General features: G+C 47.1%; 13 non-coding genes and 1 pseudogene across 13 annotated transcripts; all 14 read right to left on the bottom strand.

The window, feature by feature from the left end:
* Positions 1 to 515: 515 nt before the first annotated feature.
* On the bottom strand, positions 516 to 706 carry LOC142720603 (U2 spliceosomal RNA). The gene has a single exon (XR_012873380.1). It is a non-coding gene; the product is annotated as a U2 spliceosomal RNA (small nuclear RNA).
* A 1,300-nt stretch (positions 707 to 2,006) lies between these two features.
* On the bottom strand, positions 2,007 to 2,197 carry LOC142720602 (U2 spliceosomal RNA). The gene has a single exon (XR_012873379.1). It is a non-coding gene; the product is annotated as a U2 spliceosomal RNA (small nuclear RNA).
* Positions 2,198 to 3,477: 1,280 nt separating this feature from the next.
* LOC142720601 (U2 spliceosomal RNA) lies at positions 3,478 to 3,668 on the bottom strand. Its single transcript, XR_012873378.1, has one exon. It is a non-coding gene; the product is annotated as a U2 spliceosomal RNA (small nuclear RNA).
* Positions 3,669 to 4,936: 1,268 nt separating this feature from the next.
* LOC142720600 (U2 spliceosomal RNA) lies at positions 4,937 to 5,127 on the bottom strand. The gene has a single exon (XR_012873377.1). It is a non-coding gene; the product is annotated as a U2 spliceosomal RNA (small nuclear RNA).
* Positions 5,128 to 6,406: 1,279 nt separating this feature from the next.
* Positions 6,407 to 6,597, bottom strand: LOC142720599 (U2 spliceosomal RNA). The gene has a single exon (XR_012873376.1). It is a non-coding gene; the product is annotated as a U2 spliceosomal RNA (small nuclear RNA).
* Positions 6,598 to 7,889: 1,292 nt separating this feature from the next.
* On the bottom strand, positions 7,890 to 8,080 carry LOC142720597 (U2 spliceosomal RNA). Its single transcript, XR_012873373.1, has one exon. It is a non-coding gene; the product is annotated as a U2 spliceosomal RNA (small nuclear RNA).
* A 1,296-nt stretch (positions 8,081 to 9,376) lies between these two features.
* LOC142720596 (U2 spliceosomal RNA) lies at positions 9,377 to 9,567 on the bottom strand. Its single transcript, XR_012873372.1, has one exon. It is a non-coding gene; the product is annotated as a U2 spliceosomal RNA (small nuclear RNA).
* A 1,284-nt stretch (positions 9,568 to 10,851) lies between these two features.
* On the bottom strand, positions 10,852 to 11,036 carry LOC142720676 (U2 spliceosomal RNA). Its single transcript, XR_012873451.1, has one exon. It is a non-coding gene; the product is annotated as a U2 spliceosomal RNA (small nuclear RNA).
* Positions 11,037 to 12,414: 1,378 nt separating this feature from the next.
* On the bottom strand, positions 12,415 to 12,525 carry LOC142720677 (U2 spliceosomal RNA; annotated as a pseudogene).
* A 1,292-nt stretch (positions 12,526 to 13,817) lies between these two features.
* On the bottom strand, positions 13,818 to 14,008 carry LOC142720595 (U2 spliceosomal RNA). The gene has a single exon (XR_012873371.1). It is a non-coding gene; the product is annotated as a U2 spliceosomal RNA (small nuclear RNA).
* Positions 14,009 to 15,288: 1,280 nt separating this feature from the next.
* Positions 15,289 to 15,479, bottom strand: LOC142720594 (U2 spliceosomal RNA). The gene has a single exon (XR_012873370.1). It is a non-coding gene; the product is annotated as a U2 spliceosomal RNA (small nuclear RNA).
* Positions 15,480 to 16,759: 1,280 nt separating this feature from the next.
* On the bottom strand, positions 16,760 to 16,950 carry LOC142720592 (U2 spliceosomal RNA). The gene has a single exon (XR_012873369.1). It is a non-coding gene; the product is annotated as a U2 spliceosomal RNA (small nuclear RNA).
* A 1,276-nt stretch (positions 16,951 to 18,226) lies between these two features.
* On the bottom strand, positions 18,227 to 18,417 carry LOC142720591 (U2 spliceosomal RNA). The gene has a single exon (XR_012873368.1). It is a non-coding gene; the product is annotated as a U2 spliceosomal RNA (small nuclear RNA).
* Positions 18,418 to 19,717: 1,300 nt separating this feature from the next.
* Positions 19,718 to 19,908, bottom strand: LOC142720590 (U2 spliceosomal RNA). Its single transcript, XR_012873367.1, has one exon. It is a non-coding gene; the product is annotated as a U2 spliceosomal RNA (small nuclear RNA).
* Positions 19,909 to 21,139: the final 1,231 nt, after the last annotated feature.

Raw genomic sequence — 21,139 nt, 5'->3', positions numbered from 1 at the left:
ATTCTTACTTCTTCTTGAAATGTAGGGACGACAGTACATTCCATCACATCCATCTAGTGTACACAGGTAGGTCCATTGTGGCGGGCAGGCGAGCGGGCGGGCTGCTTTATTGGCTGTTTGCTGTTCCCCTACTCCACTCCACTATTTGACTGTTGTGCTGCATCAATCAATCAATCAATCAATCAATCAATCAATCAATCAATCAATCAATCAATCAGTGGCTGGCTCAGGTGCAGCTCTTTAACTTACCTAAAAGGGAGGGCGGAGAGAAGACAAGGAAGGTGAATGAGGTGTTCCAATGTGAAATGCCGGAAACACAGAAACACAGACGACACACAACAAGAGGTGGCAATCTATTCATTAATTGCATTTAATCAATGAGCTCATTATCACTCATGCATTGTCCAACAGGTGTTGAAATAATGGGATTAAAAGGGGAGATCCCTTCAGAAAGACAGAAACAATAGCAAAGACAAAAAACACTTTTGGAATCTGCTTTTAGTCAACACATAAGGAAAGGGTGCACCGGTCCTGGAAATACTGCAATACCAGGTCAATGCGTGGAGTGGACAGAGCAAGCTCTATTTCCATCTCCCTGTTCTAAAAATCCATTTAATATATGGTCCCCAGATAGGGGACGTATCAGATATTAAACTGATAAGAACAGATACTACACTTGATCTTAGCCAAAAGGCCGAGAAGCGATAACCCGAACGGGCCGCGCGTTGCCCGAGCCTGCCCGATACTGCTGTTCAGCCCTTGCAGCGATTCAGCCTACTTCTAGGCAATTCCATGGGGCCCTGCAGGCTCACACACTCACAGCTACACGGGAGGTGAATAAAGGCCGGAGAGGAAGCCAGACAGGATTTGCTTCTTTTGCTTGCACCACAATGCAGTGCTGAAAGAGGAGGAATCTACATAAAAACGCCTTCCTGGCAACGCCCAAATGCCCTGCTGCCATGCAGATAAACACTGGCAGCGGCAGCAAGTGCATGCCCACAGCCACCCCTTGTTCCTTCACACCTTGTATCAGCTGTAATCCAGTCTAGTCCAGTGCTGCCTGCTGAGCAGCACTGACCAACACTGCCTGGGCCCAGGCTTTTATCTCTGAGGCCCCATTATGATGTCAGAAAGCTGGCTCTGGAATCCTGAGGGCTCCACTATGACACGTGCAAAGTTCCGTCTGAACTTTATATAAGACGGTGAGGCTCAGTCAGTCACTCAGTGTTGCCTGAGAGGGCAACACTGCAACAGCCGGCCGCCAGGCTGTCTTTTTTTTGCACAGCTAGTTGCCTCCAGGAGGCCACAAGAGGGAGACAAGGGACTGCAAAATGGAAAATAGGCATCCACCAACTTTACAGACAACTTCTCCTTGCTCCTACAACCTCCATCCTTGCACAGTTTGTTATTCTTCTAGGTAACATAGTAACAAATCCAAATTGCTGCTCTCTTTGTAGGCAAGCAAGGCTTTGTTGCAACTGCAATTCTTACTTCTTCTTGAAATGTAGGGACGACAGTACATTCCATCACATCCATCTAGTGTACACAGGTAGGTCCATTGTGGCGGGCAGGCGAGCGGGCGGGCTGCTTTATTGGCTGTTTGCTGTTCCCCTACTCCACTCCACTATTTGACTGTTGTGCTGCATCAATCAATCAATCAATCAATCAATCAATCAATCAATCAATCAATCAATCAATCAATCAATCAGTGGCTGGCTCAGGTGCAGCTCTTTAACTTACCTAAAAGGGAGGGCGGAGAGAAGACAAGGAAGGTGAATGAGGTGTTCCAATGTGAAATGCCGGAAACACAGAAACACAGACGACACACAACAAGAGGTGGCAATCTATTCATTAATTGCATTTAATCAATGAGCTCATTATCACTCATGCATTGTCCAACAGGTGTTGAAATAATGGGATTAAAAGGGGAGATCCCTTCAGAAAGACAGAAACAATAGCAAAGACAAAAAACACTTTTGGAATCTGCTTTTAGTCAACACATAAGGAAAGGGTGCACCGGTCCTGGAAATACTGCAATACCAGGTCAATGCGTGGAGTGGACAGAGCAAGCTCTATTTCCATCTCCCTGTTCTAAAAATCCATTTAATATATGGTCCCCAGATAGGGGACGTATCAGATATTAAACTGATAAGAACAGATACTACACTTGATCTTAGCCAAAAGGCCGAGAAGCGATAACCCGAACGGGCCGCGCGTTGCCCGAGCCTGCCCGATACTGCTGTTCAGCCCTTGCAGCGATTCAGCCTACTTCTAGGCAATTCCATGGGGCCCTGCAGGCTCACACACTCACAGCTACACGGGAGGTGAATAAAGGCCGGAGAGGAAGCCAGACAGGATTTGCTTCTTTTGCTTGCACCACAATGCAGTGCTGAAAGAGGAGGAATCTACATAAAAACGCCTTCCTGGCAACGCCCAAATGCCCTGCTGCCATGCAGATAAACACTGGCAGCGGCAGCAAGTGCATGCCCACAGCCACCCCTTGTTCCTTCACACCTTGTATCAGCTGTAATCCAGTCCAGTCCAGTGCTGCCTGCTGAGCAGCACTGACCAACACTGCCTGGGCCCAGGCTTTTATCTCTGAGGCCCCATTATGATGTCAGAAAGCTGGCTCTGGAATCCTGAGGGCTCCACTATGACACGTGCAAAGTTCCGTCTGAACTTTATATAAGACGGTGAGGCTCAGTCAGTCACTCAGTGTTGCCTGAGAGGGCAACACTGCAACAGCCGGCCGCCAGGCTGTCTTTTTTTTGCACAGCTAGTTGCCTCCAGGAGGCCACAAGAGGGAGACAAGGGACTGCAAAATGGAAAATAGGCATCCACCAACTTTACAGACAACTTCTCCTTGCTCCTACAACCTCCATCCTTGCACAGTTTGTTATTCTTCTAGGTAACATAGTAACAAATCCAAATTGCTGCTCTCTTTGTAGGCAAGCAAGGCTTTGTTGCAACTGCAATTCTTACTTCTTCTTGAAATGTAGGGACGACAGTACATTCCATCACATCCATCTAGTGTACACAGGTAGGTCCATTGTGGCGGGCAGGCGAGCGGGCGGGCTGCTTTATTGGCTGTTTGCTGTTCCCCTACTCCACTCCACTATTTGACTGTTGTGCTGCATCAATCAATCAATCAATCAATCAATCAATCAATCAATCAATCAGTGGCTGGCTCAGGTGCAGCTCTTTAACTTACCTAAAAGGGAGGGCGGAGAGAAGACAAGGAAGGTGAATGAGGTGTTCCAATGTGAAATGCCGGAAACACAGAAACACAGACGACACACAACAAGAGGTGGCAATCTATTCATTAATTGCATTTAATCAATGAGCTCATTATCACTCATGCATTGTCCAACTGGTGTTGAAATAATGGGATTAAAAGGGGAGATCCCTTCAGAAAGACAGAAACAATAGCAAAGACAAAAAACACTTTTGGAATCTGCTTTTAGTCAACACATAAGGAAAGGGTGCACCGGTCCTGGAAATACTGCAATACCAGGTCAATGCGTGGAGTGGACAGAGCAAGCTCTATTTCCATCTCCCTGTTCTAAAAATCCATTTAATATATGGTCCCCAGATAGGGGACGTATCAGATATTAAACTGATAAGAACAGATACTACACTTGATCTTAGCCAAAAGGCCGAGAAGCGATAACCCGAACGGGCCGCGCGTTGCCCGAGCCTGCCCGATACTGCTGTTCAGCCCTTGCAGCGATTCAGCCTACTTCTAGGCAATTCCATGGGGCCCTGCAGGCTCACACACTCACAGCTACACGGGAGGTGAATAAAGGCCGGAGAGGAAGCCAGACAGGATTTGCTTCTTTTGCTTGCACCACAATGCAGTGCTGAAAGAGGAGGAATCTACATAAAAACGCCTTCCTGGCAACGCCCAAATGCCCTGCTGCCATGCAGATAAACACTGGCAGCGGCAGCAAGTGCATGCCCACAGCCACCCCTTGTTCCTTCACACCTTGTATCAGCTGTAATCCAGTCCAGTCCAGTGCTGCCTGCTGAGCAGCACTGACCAACACTGCCTGGGCCCAGGCTTTTATCTCTGAGGCCCCATTATGATGTCAGAAAGCTGGCTCTGGAATCCTGAGGGCTCCACTATGACACGTGCAAAGTTCCGTCTGAACTTTATATAAGACGGTGAGGCTCAGTCAGTCACTCAGTGTTGCCTGAGAGGGCAACACTGCAACAGCCGGCCGCCAGGCTGTCTTTTTTTTGCACAGCTAGTTGCCTCCAGGAGGCCACAAGAGGGAGACAAGGGACTGCAAAATGGAAAATAGGCATCCACCAACTTTACAGACAACTTCTCCTTGCTCCTACAACCTCCATCCTTGCACAGTTTGTTATTCTTCTAGGTAACATAGTAACAAATCCAAATTGCTGCTCTCTTTGTAGGCAAGCAAGGCTTTGTTGCAACTGCAATTCTTACTTCTTCTTGAAATGTAGGGACGACAGTACATTCCATCACATCCATCTAGTGTACACAGGTAGGTCCATTGTGGCGGGCAGGCGAGCGGGCGGGCTGCTTTATTGGCTGTTTGCTGTTCCCCTACTCCACTCCACTATTTGACTGTTGTGCTGCATCAATCAATCAATCAATCAATCAATCAATCAGTGGCTGGCTCAGGTGCAGCTCTTTAACTTACCTAAAAGGGAGGGCGGAGAGAAGACAAGGAAGGTGAATGAGGTGTTCCAATGTGAAATGCCGGAAACACAGAAACACAGACGACACACAACAAGAGGTGGCAATCTATTCATTAATTGCATTTAATCAATGAGCTCATTATCACTCATGCATTGTCCAACAGGTGTTGAAATAATGGGATTAAAAGGGGAGATCCCTTCAGAAAGACAGAAACAATAGCAAAGACAAAAAACACTTTTGGAATCTGCTTTTAGTCAACACATAAGGAAAGGGTGCACCGGTCCTGGAAATACTGCAATACCAGGTCAATGCGTGGAGTGGACAGAGCAAGCTCTATTTCCATCTCCCTGTTCTAAAAATCCATTTAATATATGGTCCCCAGATAGGGGACGTATCAGATATTAAACTGATAAGAACAGATACTACACTTGATCTTAGCCAAAAGGCCGAGAAGCGATAACCCGAACGGGCCGCGCGTTGCCCGAGCCTGCCCGATACTGCTGTTCAGCCCTTGCAGCGATTCAGCCTACTTCTAGGCAATTCCATGGGGCCCTGCAGGCTCACACACTCACAGCTACACGGGAGGTGAATAAAGGCCGGAGAGGAAGCCAGACAGGATTTGCTTCTTTTGCTTGCACCACAATGCAGTGCTGAAAGAGGAGGAATCTACATAAAAACGCCTTCCTGGCAACGCCCAAATGCCCTGCTGCCATGCAGATAAACACTGGCAGCGGCAGCAAGTGCATGCCCACAGCCACCCCTTGTTCCTTCACACCTTGTATCAGCTGTAATCCAGTCCAGTGCTGCCTGCTGAGCAGCACTGACCAACACTGCCTGGGCCCAGGCTTTTATCTCTGAGGCCCCATTATGATGTCAGAAAGCTGGCTCTGGAATCCTGAGGGCTCCACTATGACACGTGCAAAGTTCCGTCTGAACTTTATATAAGACGGTGAGGCTCAGTCAGTCACTCAGTGTTGCCTGAGAGGGCAGCACTGCAACAGCCGGCCGCCAGGCTGTCTTTTTTTTGCACAGCTAGTTGCCTCCAGGAGGCCACAAGAGGGAGACAAGGGACTGCAAAATGGAAAATAGGCATCCACCAACTTTACAGACAACTTCTCCTTGCTCCTACAACCTCCATCCTTGCACAGTTTGTTATTCTTCTAGGTAACATAGTAACAAATCCAAATTGCTGCTCTCTTTGTAGGCAAGCAAGGCTTTGTTGCAACTGCAATTCTTACTTCTTCTTGAAATGTAGGGACGACAGTACATTCCATCACATCCATCTAGTGTACACAGGTAGGTCCATTGTGGCGGGCAGGCGAGCGGGCGGGCTGCTTTATTGGCTGTTTGCTGTTCCCCTACTCCACTCCACTATTTGACTGTTGTGCTGCATCAATCAATCAATCAATCAATCAATCAATCAATCAATCAATCAATCAGTGGCTGGCTCAGGTGCAGCTCTTTAACTTACCTAAAAGGGAGGGCGGAGAGAAGACAAGGAAGGTGAATGAGGTGTTCCAATGTGAAATGCCGGAAACACAGAAACACAGACGACACACAACAAGAGGTGGCAATCTATTCATTAATTGCATTTAATCAATGAGCTCATTATCACTCATGCATTGTCCAACAGGTGTTGAAATAATGGGATTAAAAGGGGAGATCCCTTCAGAAAGACAGAAACAATAGCAAAGACAAAAAACACTTTTGGAATCTGCTTTTAGTCAACACATAAGGAAAGGGTGCACCGGTCCTGGAAATACTGCAATACCAGGTCAATGCGTGGAGTGGACAGAGCAAGCTCTATTTCCATCTCCCTGTTCTAAAAATCCATTTAATATATGGTCCCCAGATAGGGGACGTATCAGATATTAAACTGATAAGAACAGATACTACACTTGATCTTAGCCAAAAGGCCGAGAAGCGATAACCCGAACGGGCCGCGCGTTGCCCGAGCCTGCCCGATACTGCTGTTCAGCCCTTGCAGCGATTCAGCCTACTTCTAGGCAATTCCATGGGGCCCTGCAGGCTCACACACTCACAGCTACACGGGAGGTGAATAAAGGCCGGAGAGGAAGCCAGACAGGATTTGCTTCTTTTGCTTGCACCACAATGCAGTGCTGAAAAAGGAGGAATCTACATAAAAACGCCTTCCTGGCAACGCCCAAATGCCCTGCTGCCATGCAGATAAACACTGGCAGCGGCAGCAAGTGCATGCCCACAGCCACCCCTTGTTCCTTCACACCTTGTATCAGCTGTAATCCAGTCCAGTCCAGTGCTGCCTGCTGAGCAGCACTGACCAACACTGCCTGGGCCCAGGCTTTTATCTCTGAGGCCCCATTATGATGTCAGAAAGCTGGCTCTGGAATCCTGAGGGCTCCACTATGACACGTGCAAAGTTCCGTCTGAACTTTATATAAGACGGTGAGGCTCAGTCAGTCACTCAGTGTTGCCTGAGAGGGCAACACTGCAACAGCCGGCCGCCAGGCTGTCTTTTTTTTGCACAGCTAGTTGCCTCCAGGAGGCCACAAGAGGGAGACAAGGGACTGCAAAATGGAAAATAGGCATCCACCAACTTTACAGACAACTTCTCCTTGCTCCTACAACCTCCATCCTTGCACAGTTTGTTATTCTTCTAGGTAACATAGTAACAAATCCAAATTGCTGCTCTCTTTGTAGGCAAGCAAGGCTTTGTTGCAACTGCAATTCTTACTTCTTCTTGAAATGTAGGGACGACAGTACATTCCATCACATCCATCTAGTGTACACAGGTAGGTCCATTGTGGCGGGCAGGCGAGCGGGCGGGCTGCTTTATTGGCTGTTTGCTGTTCCCCTACTCCACTCCACTATTTGACTGTTGTGCTGCATCAATCAATCAATCAATCAATCAATCAATCAATCAATCAATCAATCAATCAATCAGTGGCTGGCTCAGGTGCAGCTCTTTAACTTACCTAAAAGGGAGGGCGGAGAGAAGACAAGGAAGGTGAATGAGGTGTTCCAATGTGAAATGCCGGAAACACAGAAACACAGACGACACACAACAAGAGGTGGCAATCTATTCATTAATTGCATTTAATCAATGAGCTCATTATCACTCATGCATTGTCCAACAGGTGTTGAAATAATGGGATTAAAAGGGGAGATCCCTTCAGAAAGACAGAAACAATAGCAAAGACAAAAAACACTTTTGGAATCTGCTTTTAGTCAACACATAAGGAAAGGGTGCACCGGTCCTGGAAATACTGCAATACCAGGTCAATGCGTGGAGTGGACAGAGCAAGCTCTATTTCCATCTCCCTGTTCTAAAAATCCATTTAATATATGGTCCCCAGATAGGGGACGTATCAGATATTAAACTGATAAGAACAGATACTACACTTGATCTTAGCCAAAAGGCCGAGAAGCGATAACCCGAACGGGCCGCGCGTTGCCCGAGCCTGCCCGATACTGCTGTTCAGCCCTTGCAGCGATTCAGCCTACTTCTAGGCAATTCCATGGGGCCCTGCAGGCTCACACACTCACAGCTACACGGGAGGTGAATAAAGGCCGGAGAGGAAGCCAGACAGGATTTGCTTCTTTTGCTTGCACCACAATGCAGTGCTGAAAGAGGAGGAATCTACATAAAAACGCCTTCCTGGCAACGCCCAAATGCCCTGCTGCCATGCAGATAAACACTGGCAGCGGCAGCAAGTGCATGCCCACAGCCACCCCTTGTTCCTTCACACCTTGTATCAGCTGTAATCCAGTCCAGTCCAGTGCTGCCTGCTGAGCAGCACTGACCAACACTGCCTGGGCCCAGGCTTTTATCTCTGAGGCCCCATTATGATGTCAGAAAGCTGGCTCTGGAATCCTGAGGGCTCCACTATGACACGTGCAAAGTTCCGTCTGAACTTTATATAAGACGGTGAGGCTCAGTCAGTCACTCAGTGTTGCCTGAGAGGGCAACACTGCAACAGCCGGCCGCCAGGCTGTCTTTTTTTTGCACAGCTAGTTGCCTCCAGGAGGCCACAAGAGGGAGACAAGGGACTGCAAAATGGAAAATAGGCATCCACCAACTTTACAGACAACTTCTCCTTGCTCCTACAACCTCCATCCTTGCACAGTTTGTTATTCTTCTAGGTAACATAGTAACAAATCCAAATTGCTGCTCTCTTTGTAGGCAAGCAAGGCTTTGTTGCAACTGCAATTCTTACTTCTTCTTGAAATGTAGGGACGACAGTACATTCCATCACATCCATCTAGTGTACACAGGTAGGTCCATTGTGGCGGGCAGGCGAGCGGGCGGGCTGCTTTATTGGCTGTTTGCTGTTCCCCTACTCCACTCCACTATTTGACTGTTGTGCTGCATCAATCAATCAATCAATCAATCAATCAATCAATCAATCAATCAATCAATCAATCAATCAGTGGCTGGCTCAGGTGCAGCTCTTTAACTTACCTAAAAGGGAGGGCGGAGAGAAGACAAGGAAGGTGAATGAGGTGTTCCAATGTGAAATGCCGGAAACACAGAAACACAGACGACACACAACAAGAGGTGGCAATCTATTCATTAATTGCATTTAATCAATGAGCTCATTATCACTCATGCATTGTCCAACAGGTGTTGAAATAATGGGATTAAAAGGGGAGATCCCTTCAGAAAGACAGAAACAATAGCAAAGACAAAAAACACTTTTGGAATCTGCTTTTAGTCAACACATAAGGAAAGGGTGCACCGGTCCTGGAAATACTGCAATACCAGGTCAATGCGTGGAGTGGACAGAGCAAGCTCTATTTCCATCTCCCTGTTCTAAAAATCCATTTAATATATGGTCCCCAGATAGGGGACGTATCAGATATTAAACTGATAAGAACAGATACTACACTTGATCTTAGCCAAAAGGCCGAGAAGCGATAACCCGAACGGGCCGCGCGTTGCCCGAGCCTGCCCGATACTGCTGTTCAGCCCTTGCAGCGATTCAGCCTACTTCTAGGCAATTCCATGGGGCCCTGCAGGCTCACACACTCACAGCTACACGGGAGGTGAATAAAGGCCGGAGAGGAAGCCAGACAGGATTTGCTTCTTTTGCTTGCACCACAATGCAGTGCTGAAAGAGGAGGAATCTACATAAAAACGCCTTCCTGGCAACGCCCAAATGCCCTGCTGCCATGCAGATAAACACTGGCAGCGGCAGCAAGTGCATGCCCACAGCCACCCCTTGTTCCTTCACACCTTGTATCAGCTGTAATCCAGTCCAGTCCAGTGCTGCCTGCTGAGCAGCACTGACCAACACTGCCTGGGCCCAGGCTTTTATCTCTGAGGCCCCATTATGATGTCAGAAAGCTGGCTCTGGAATCCTGAGGGCTCCACTATGACACGTGCAAAGTTCCGTCTGAACTTTATATAAGACGGTGAGGCTCAGTCAGTCACTCAGTGTTGCCTGAGAGGGCAACACTGCAACAGCCGGCCGCCAGGCTGTCTTTTTTTTGCACAGCTAGTTGCCTCCAGGAGGCCACAAGAGGGAGACAAGGGACTGCAAAATGGAAAATAGGCATCCACCAACTTTACAGACAACTTCTCCTTGCTCCTACAACCTCCATCCTTGCACAGTTTGTTATTCTTCTAGGTAACATAGTAACAAATCCAAATTGCTGCTCTCTTTGTAGGCAAGCAAGGCTTTGTTGCAACTGCAATTCTTACTTCTTCTTGAAATGTAGGGACGACAGTACATTCCATCACATCCATCTAGTGTACACAGGTAGGTCCATTGTGGCGGGCAGGCGAGCGGGCGGGCTGCTTTATTGGCTGTTTGCTGTTCCCCTACTCCACTCCACTATTTGACTGTTGTGCTGCATCAATCAATCAATCAATCAATCAATCAATCAATCAATCAATCAATCAGTGGCTGGCTCAGGTGCAGCTCTTTAACTTACCTAAAAGGGAGGGCGGAGAGAAGACAAGGAAGGTGAATGAGGTGTTCCAATGTGAAATGCCGGAAACACAGAAACACAGACGACACACAACAAGAGGTGGCAATCTATTCATTAATTGCATTTAATCAATGAGCTCATTATCACTCATGCATTGTCCAACAGGTGTTGAAATAATGGGATTAAAAGGGGAGATCCCTTCAGAAAGACAGAAACAATAGCAAAGACAAAAAACACTTTTGGAATCTGCTTTTAGTCAACACATAAGGAAAGGGTGCACCGGTCCTGGAAATACTGCAATACCAGGTCAATGCGTGGAGTGGACAGAGCAAGCTCTATTTCCATCTCCCTGTTCTAAAAATCCATTTAATATATGGTCCCCAGATAGGGGACGTATCAGATATTAAACTGATAAGAACAGATTTTTTTTTTTTTTTTTTTTTTAAGAACAGATCCATTCAGATCACGTCTTAAAAATCATAAAATTCAAAATAAAAAAGACTTAGATCATCACAATGAAAACTGAAAACGTATAATTAACTTTTGTTTTCCTCTTTCCTTTTTTCCTTTTAAGAAATCAAAAAAACATTCCTTTTTTAACAGCAATAGTTCCTAACATATCCACTAAATGTTCCTGCAAATCATTACCATCCCATTCACAGTTTACAATGCACGCTAACCACGTTGGCACACCATACCGTTCAAGAAACCCTGGTAAATTTTCTCTTACACAGAGCCGCACCCTTCTCCGCATTTTTTCAAAATTAATTTTACTACGTAACTGCTCTACTTCTTCCAGTAACCTGTCTCTTTCTGCTCTTTCCTCTTCTGAAATGACACTTTTTTTCTTTCTCTCTGCTTTTTTCCTTTTTTTCTCATCACTTTGCCCACTTCCTTCCAATTTCTGAAGCTTTCCTTCTTCCAAACTAACTTCCGCTTCCTTTCTTTTGACTATCTTCTTATTTTCCTCTTGTACCTCACGTTTGCTTTTCTTTGGGCATGATTTGAATATGTGCCCCTCCTCTCCACACATATTACATACTTTCCCTTTCTGACATTCATTATACTTATGCCCCTCTTGCAGACATTTTGTACACATTACTTTCTCACACGTTTCTCTCTCATGACCATAATCTTTACAATTCAAACAAAACATATCCATTCCCAAAAAAAATAAATTTCCACATGCACTTCCAATCTTAAACCGCGCTGGAGGAAACAATAGGTTTCTAGATTCACCAATTCTCACAAATTTACAAAGAAATTTCCATTTCCCAGTCCAAAATCCAAAGGGGTTAAACACTTTCCCCTTTCCCACCACCTCCTCACAAAACTTAGTGAGAAATGACTTAATGTCCTCTTCCTCCACGTAAGGCGAAAACATCTTTACGACCACCAACTTCTTGTTTGGCACAAAATGTGGTGTTACCTTCACACCCACAAGTCTTGGGTCCCTTTTACCTTCCTTCAAGCGTTCCAAAAAATCTGAATAAATTTCTTCTGTAGCGAAGGTAACGTCAAAGCACCCTCTCCTCGGATAGTCCATCACCGCCAAAATGCACGATCTCTCCAGCTGAAAGAAATCCAACAAAAGGACCTTCGTGATGTACTCCAAATCCTTCCTTTGCCTCTCAGATTCCTCCACGAAAAACCGGACCGCATTCCTGGTTCGCATATGTTCGGGAATTTCCTCCATCCTGCTCCAAAAGAATTCCAGCAATCTCCAAAGAAATACCTTCAGTACCGGAGTACCAGGCAGGTGATCGCTCCCCGTTGCCCTGGACTAATCCTCCTCCCCAATAGCAGCAGAGGGGTGAAGTCTCTCCTAAGAGAAACGATCCCCCCAGGCCAAGGAAAAGGGTACCAGGGCACCTCCTGACCAAGAAACAAGGCAATACCCTAAAGTACTACACTTGATCTTAGCCAAAAGGCCGAGAAGCGATAACCCGAACGGGCCGCGCGTTGCCCGAGCCTGCCCGATACTGCTGTTCATCCCTTGCAGCGATTCAGCCTACTTCTAGGCAATTCCATGGGGCCCTGCAGGCTCACACACTCACAGCTACACGGGAGGTGAATAAAGGCCGGAGAGGAAGCCAGACAGGATTTGCTTCTTTTGCTTGCACCACAATGCAGTGCTGAAAGAGGAGGAATCTACATAAAAACGCCTTCCTGGCAACGCCCAAATGCCCTGCTGCCATGCAGATAAACACTGGCAGCGGCAGCAAGTGCATGCCCACAGCCACCCCTTGTTCCTTCACACCTTGTATCAGCTGTAATCCAGTCCAGTCCAGTGCTGCCTGCTGAGCAGCACTGACCAACACTGCCTGGGCCCAGGCTTTTATCTCTGAGGCCCCATTATGATGTCAGAAAGCTGGCTCTGGAATCCTGAGGGCTCCACTATGACACGTGCAAAGTTCCGTCTGAACTTTATATAAGACGGTGAGGCTCAGTCAGTCACTCAGTGTTGCCTGAGAGGGCAACACTGCAACAGCCGGCCGCCAGGCTGTCTTTTTTTTGCACAGCTAGTTGCCTCCAGGAGGCCACAAGAGGGAGACAAGGGACTGCAAAATGGAAAATAGGCATCCACCAACTTTACAGACAACTTCTCCTTGCTCCTACAACCTCCATCCTTGCACAGTTTGTTATTCTTCTAGGTAACATAGTAACAAATCCAAATTGCTGCTCTCTTTGTAGGCAAGCAAGGCTTTGTTGCAACTGCAATTCTTACTTCTTCTTGAAATGTAGGGACGACAGTACATTCCATCACATCCATCTAGTGTACACAGGTAGGTCCATTGTGGCGGGTAGGCGAGCGGGCGGGCTGCTTTATTGGCTGTTTGCTGTTCCCCTACTCCACTCCACTATTTGACTGTTGTGCTGCATCAATCAATCAATCAATCAATCAATCAATCAATCAATCAATCAATCAATCAATCAGTGGCTGGCTCAGGTGCAGCTCTTTAACTTACCTAAAAGGGAGGGCGGAGAGAAGACAAGGAAGGTGAATGAGGTGTTCCAATGTGAAATGCCGGAAACACAGAAACACAGACGACACACAACAAGAGGTGGCAATCTATTCATTAATTGCATTTAATCAATGAGCTCATTATCACTCATGCATTGTCCAAGAGGTGTTGAAATAATGGGATTAAAAGGGGAGATCCCTTCAGAAAGACAGAAACAATAGCAAAGACAAAAAACACTTTTGGAATCTGCTTTTAGTCAACACATAAGGAAAGGGTGCACCGGTCCTGGAAATACTGCAATACCAGGTCAATGCGTGGAGTGGACAGAGCAAGCTCTATTTCCATCTCCCTGTTCTAAAAATCCATTTAATATATGGTCCCCAGATAGGGGACGTATCAGATATTAAACTGATAAGAACAGATACTACACTTGATCTTAGCCAAAAGGCCGAGAAGCGATAACCCGAACGGGCCGCGCGTTGCCCGAGCCTGCCCGATACTGCTGTTCAGCCCTTGCAGCGATTCAGCCTACTTCTAGGCAATTCCATGGGGCCCTGCAGGCTCACACACTCACAGCTACACGGGAGGTGAATAAAGGCCGGAGAGGAAGCCAGACAGGATTTGCTTCTTTTGCTTGCACCACAATGCAGTGCTGAAAGAGGAGGAATCTACATAAAAACGCCTTCCTGGCAACGCCCAAATGCCCTGCTGCCATGCAGATAAACACTGGCAGCGGCAGCAAGTGCATGCCCACAGCCACCCCTTGTTCCTTCACACCTTGTATCAGCTGTAATCCAGTCCAGTCCAGTGCTGCCTGCTGAGCAGCACTGACCAACACTGCCTGGGCCCAGGCTTTTATCTCTGAGGCCCCATTATGATGTCAGAAAGCTGGCTCTGGAATCCTGAGGGCTCCACTATGACACGTGCAAAGTTCCGTCTGAACTTTATATAAGACGGTGAGGCTCAGTCAGTCACTCAGTGTTGCCTGAGAGGGCAACACTGCAACAGCCGGCCGCCAGGCTGTCTTTTTTTTGCACAGCTAGTTGCCTCCAGGAGGCCACAAGAGGGAGACAAGGGACTGCAAAATGGAAAATAGGCATCCACCAACTTTACAGACAACTTCTCCTTGCTCCTACAACCTCCATCCTTGCACAGTTTGTTATTCTTCTAGGTAACATAGTAACAAATCCAAATTGCTGCTCTCTTTGTAGGCAAGCAAGGCTTTGTTGCAACTGCAATTCTTACTTCTTCTTGAAATGTAGGGACGACAGTACATTCCATCACATCCATCTAGTGTACACAGGTAGGTCCATTGTGGCGGGCAGGCGAGCGGGCGGGCTGCTTTATTGGCTGTTTGCTGTTCCCCTACTCCACTCCACTATTTGACTGTTGTGCTGCATCAATCAATCAATCAATCAATCAATCAATCAATCAATCAATCAGTGGCTGGCTCAGGTGCAGCTCTTTAACTTACCTAAAAGGGAGGGCGGAGAGAAGACAAGGAAGGTGAATGAGGTGTTCCAATGTGAAATGCCGGAAACACAGAAACACAGACGACACACAACAAGAGGTGGCAATCTATTCATTAATTGCATTTAATCAATGAGCTCATTATCACTCATGCATTGTCCAACAGGTGTTGAAATAATGGGATTAAAAGGGGAGATCCCTTCAGAAAGACAGAAACAATAGCAAAGACAAAAAACACTTTTGGAATCTGCTTTTAGTCAACACATAAGGAAAGGGTGCACCGGTCCTGGAAATACTGCAATACCAGGTCAATGCGTGGAGTGGACAGAGCAAGCTCTATTTCCATCTCCCTGTTCTAAAAATCCATTTAATATATGGTCCCCAGATAGGGGACGTATCAGATATTAAACTGATAAGAACAGATACTACACTTGATCTTAGCCAAAAGGCCGAGAAGCGATAACCCGAACGGGCCGCGCGTTGCCCGAGCCTGCCCGATACTGCTGTTCAGCCCTTGCAGCGATTCAGCCTACTTCTAGGCAATTCCATGGGGCCCTGCAGGCTCACACACTCACAGCTACACGGGAGGTGAATAAAGGCCGGAGAGGAAGCCAGACAGGATTTGCTTCTTTTGCTTGCACCACAATGCAGTGCTGAAAGAGGAGGAATCTACATAAAAACGCCTTCCTGGCAACGCCCAAATGCCCTGCTGCCATGCAGATAAACACTGGCAGCGGCAGCAAGTGCATGCCCACAGCCACCCCTTGTTCCTTCACACCTTGTATCAGCTGTAATCCAGTCCAGTCCAGTGCTGCCTGCTGAGCAGCACTGACCAACACTGCCTGGGCCCAGGCTTTTATCTCTGAGGCCCCATTATGATGTCAGAAAGCTGGCTCTGGAATCCTGAGGGCTCCACTATGACACGTGCAAAGTTCCGTCTGAACTTTATATAAGACGGTGAGGCTCAGTCAGTCACTCAGTGTTGCCTGAGAGGGTAACACTGCAACAGCTGGCCGCCAGGCTGTCTTTTTTTTGCACAGCTAGTTGCCTCCAGGAGGCCACAAGAGGGAGACAAGGGACTGCAAAATGGAAAATAGGCATCCACCAACTTTACAGACAACTTCTCCTTGCTCCTACAACCTCCATCCTTGCACAGTTTGTTATTCTTCTAGGTAACATAGTAACAAATCCAAATTGCTGCTCTCTTTGTAGGCAAGCAAGGCTTTGTTGCAACTGCAATTCTTACTTCTTCTTGAAATGTAGGGACGACAGTACATTCCATCACATCCATCTAGTGTACACAGGTAGGTCCATTGTGGCGGGCAGGCGAGCGGGCGGGCTGCTTTATTGGCTGTTTGCTGTTCCCCTACTCCACTCCACTATTTGACTGTTGTGCTGAATCAATCAATCAATCAATCAATCAATCAATCAATCAATCAATCAGTGGCTGGCTCAGGTGCAGCTCTTTAACTTACCTAAAAGGGAGGGCGGAGAGAAGACAAGGAAGGTGAATGAGGTGTTCCAATGTGAAATGCCGGAAACACAGAAACACAGACGACACACAACAAGAGGTGGCAATCTATTCATTAATTGCATTTAATCAATGAGCTCATTATCACTCATGCATTGTCCAACAGGTGTTGAAATAATGGGATTAAAAGGGGAGATCCCTTCAGAAAGACAGAAACAATAGCAAAGACAAAAAACACTTTTGGAATCTGCTTTTAGTCAACACATAAGGAAAGGGTGCACCGGTCCTGGAAATACTGCAATACCAGGTCAATGCGTGGAGTGGACAGAGCAAGCTCTATTTCCATCTCCCTGTTCTAAAAATCCATTTAATATATGGTCCCCAGATAGGGGACGTATCAGATATTAAACTGATAAGAACAGATACTACACTTGATCTTAGCCAAAAGGCCGAGAAGCGATAACCCGAACGGGCCGCGCGTTGCCCGAGCCTGCCCGATACTGCTGTTCAGCCCTTGCAGCGATTCAGCCTACTTCTAGGCAATTCCATGGGGCCCTGCAGGCTCACACACTCACAGCTACACGGGAGGTGAATAAAGGCCGGAGAGGAAGCCAGACAGGATTTGCTTCTTTTGCTTGCACCACAATGCAGTGCTGAAAGAGGAGGAATCTACATAAAAACGCCTTCCTGGCAACGCCCAAATGCCCTGCTGCCATGCAGATAAACACTGGCAGCGGCAGCAAGTGCATGCCCACAGCCACCCCTTGTTCCTTCACACCTTGTATCAGCTGTAATCCAGTCCAGTCCAGTGCTGCCTGCTGAGCAGCACTGACCAACACTGCCTGGGCCCAGGCTTTTATCTCTGAGGCCCCATTATGATGTCAGAAAGCTGGCTCTGGAATCCTGAGGGCTCCACTATGACACGTGCAAAGTTCCGTCTGAACTTTATATAAGACGGTGAGGCTCAGTCAGTCACTCAGTGTTGCCTGAGAGGGTAACACTGCAACAGCTGGCCGCCAGGCTGTCTTTTTTTTGCACAGCTAGTTGCCTCCAGGAGGCCACAAGAGGGAGACAAGGGACTGCAAAATGGAAAATAGGCATCCACCAACTTTACAGACAACTTCTCCTTGCTCCTACAACCTCCATCCTTGCACAGTTTGTTATTCTTCTAGGTAACATAGTAACAAATCCAAATTGCTGCTCTCTTTGTAGGCAAGCAAGGCTTTGTTGCAACTGCAATTCTTACTTCTTCTTGAAATGTAGGGACGACAGTACATTCCATCACATCCATCTAGTGTACACAGGTAGGTCCATTGTGGCGGGCAGGCGAGCGGGCGGGCTGCTTTATTGGCTGTTTGCTGTTCCCCTACTCCACTCCACTATTTGACTGTTGTGCTGAATCAATCAATCAATCAATCAATCAATCAATCAATCAATCAGTGGCTGGCTCAGGTGCAGCTCTTTAACTTACCTAAAAGGGAGGGCGGAGAGAAGACAAGGAAGGTGAATGAGGTGTTCCAATGTGAAATGCCGGAAACACAGAAACACAGACGACACACAACAAGAGGTGGCAATCTATTCATTAATTGCATTTAATCAATGAGCTCATTATCACTCATGCATTGTCCAACAGGTGTTGAAATAATGGGATTAAAAGGGGAGATCCCTTCAGAAAGACAGAAACAATAGCAAAGACAAAAAACACTTTTGGAATCTGCTTTTAGTCAACACATAAGGAAAGGGTGCACCGGTCCTGGAAATACTGCAATACCAGGTCAATGCGTGGAGTGGACAGAGCAAGCTCTATTTCCATCTCCCTGTTCTAAAAATCCATTTAATATATGGTCCCCAGATAGGGGACGTATCAGATATTAAACTGATAAGAACAGATACTACACTTGATCTTAGCCAAAAGGCCGAGAAGCGATAACCCGAACGGGCCGCGCGTTGCCCGAGCCTGCCCGATACTGCTGTTCAGCCCTTGCAGCGATTCAGCCTACTTCTAGGCAATTCCATGGGGCCCTGCAGGCTCACACACTCACAGCTACACGGGAGGTGAATAAAGGCCGGAGAGGAAGCCAGACAGGATTTGCTTCTTTTGCTTGCACCACAATGCAGTGCTGAAAGAGGAGGAATCTACATAAAAACGCCTTCCTGGCAACGCCCAAATGCCCTGCTGCCATGCAGATAAACACTGGCAGCGGCAGCAAGTGCATGCCCACAGCCACCCCTTGTTCCTTCACACCTTGTATCAGCTGTAATCCAGTCCAGTCCAGTGCTGCCTGCTGAGCAGCACTGACCAACACTGCCTGGGCCCAGGCTTTTATCTCTGAGGCCCCATTATGATGTCAGAAAGCTGGCTCTGGAATCCTGAGGGCTCCACTATGACACGTGCAAAGTTCCGTCTGAACTTTATATAAGACGGTGAGGCTCAGTCAGTCACTCAGTGTTGCCTGAGAGGGCAACACTGCAACAGCCGGCCGCCAGGCTGTCTTTTTTTTGCACAGCTAGTTGCCTCCAGGAGGCCACAAGAGGGAGACAAGGGACTGCAAAATGGAAAATAGGCATCCACCAACTTTACAGACAACTTCTCCTTACTCCTACAACCTCCATCCTTGCACAGTTTGTTATTCTTCTAGGTAACATAGTAACAAATCCAAATTGCTGCTCTCTTTGTAGGCAAGCAAGGCTTTGTTGCAACTGCAATTCTTACTTCTTCTTGAAATGTAGGGACGACAGTACATTCCATCACATCCATCTAGTGTACACAGGTAGGTCCATTGTGGCGGGCAGGCGAGCGGGCGGGCTGCTTTATTGGCTGTTTGCTGTTCCCCTACTCCACTCCACTATTTGACTGTTGTGCTGCATCAATCAATCAATCAATCAATCAATCAATCAATCAATCAATCAATCAATCAATCAATCAATCAGTGGCTGGCTCAGGTGCAGCTCTTTAACTTACCTAAAAGGGAGGGCGGAGAGAAGACAAGGAAGGTGAATGAGGTGTTCCAATGTGAAATGCCGGAAACACAGAAACACAGACGACACACAACAAGAGGTGGCAATCTATTCATTAATTGCATTTAATCAATGAGCTCATTATCACTCATGCATTGTCCAACAGGTGTTGAAATAATGGGATTAAAAGGGGAGATCCCTTCAGAAAGACAGAAACAATAGCAAAGACAAAAAACACTTTTGGAATCTGCTTTTAGTCAACACATAAGGAAAGGGTGCACCGGTCCTGGAAATACTGCAATACCAGGTCAATGCGTGGAGTGGACAGAGCAAGCTCTATTTCCATCTCCCTGTTCTAAAAATCCATTTAATATATGGTCCCCAGATAGGGGACGTATCAGATATTAAACTGATAAGAACAGATACTACACTTGATCTTAGCCAAAAGGCCGAGAAGCGATAACCCGAACGGGCCGCGCGTTGCCCGAGCCTGCCCGATACTGCTGTTCAGCCCTTGCAGCGATTCAGCCTACTTCTAGGCAATTCCATGGGGCCCTGCAGGCTCACACACTCACAGCTACACGGGAGGTGAATAAAGGCCGGAGAGGAAGCCAGACAGGATTTGCTTCTTTTGCTTGCACCACAATGCAGTGCTGAAAGAGGAGGAATCTACATAAAAACGCCTTCCTGGCAACGCCCAAATGCCCTGCTGCCATGCAGATAAACACTGGCAGCGGCAGCAAGTGCATGCCCACAGCCACCCCTTGTTCCTTCACACCTTGTATCAGCTGTAATCCAGTCCAGTCCAGTGCTGCCTGCTGAGCAGCACTGACCAACACTGCCTGGGCCCAGGCTTTTATCTCTGAGGCCCCATTATGATGTCAGAAAGCTGGCTCTGGAATCCTGAGGGCTCCACTATGACACGTGCAAAGTTCCGTCTGAACTTTATATAAGACGGTGAGGCTCAGTCAGTCACTCAGTGTTGCCTGAGAGGGCAACACTGCAACAGCCGGCCGCCAGGCTGTCTTTTTTTTGCACAGCTAGTTGCCTCCAGGAGGCCACAAGAGGGAGACAAGGGACTGCAAAATGGAAAATAGGCATCCACCAACTTTACAGACAACTTCTCCTTGCTCCTACAACCTCCATCCTTGCACAGTTTGTTATTCTTCTAGGTAACATAGTAACAAATCCAAATTGCTGCTCTCTTTGTAGGCAAGCAAGGCTTTGTTGCAACTGCAATTCTTACTTCTTCTTGAAATGTAGGGACGACAGTACATTCCATCACATCCATCTAGTGTACACAGGTAGGTCCATTGTGGCGGGCAGGCGAGCGGGCGGGCTGCTTTATTGGCTGTTTGCTGTTCCCCTACTCCACTCCACTATTTGACTGTTGTGCTGCATCAATCAATCAATCAATCAATCAATCAATCAATCAGTGGCTGGCTCAGGTGCAGCTCTTTAACTTACCTAAAAGGGAGGGCGGAGAGAAGACAAGGAAGGTGAATGAGGTGTTCCAATGTGAAATGCCGGAAACACAGAAACACAGACGACACACAACAAGAGGTGGCAATCTATTCATTAATTGCATTTAATCAATGAGCTCATTATCACTCATGCATTGTCCAACAGGTGTTGAAATAATGGGATTAAAAGGGGAGATCCCTTCAGAAAGACAGAAACAATAGCAAAGAC

Source organism: Rhinoderma darwinii, unplaced genomic scaffold (assembly GCF_050947455.1).
Source record: "Rhinoderma darwinii isolate aRhiDar2 unplaced genomic scaffold, aRhiDar2.hap1 Scaffold_500, whole genome shotgun sequence".
In the NCBI taxonomy this organism is placed as follows: domain Eukaryota; kingdom Metazoa; phylum Chordata; class Amphibia; order Anura; family Rhinodermatidae; genus Rhinoderma; species Rhinoderma darwinii.
The sequence above is the reverse complement of the archived record's forward strand: the minus strand, read 5'-3'. Positions and strand labels throughout refer to the sequence as shown.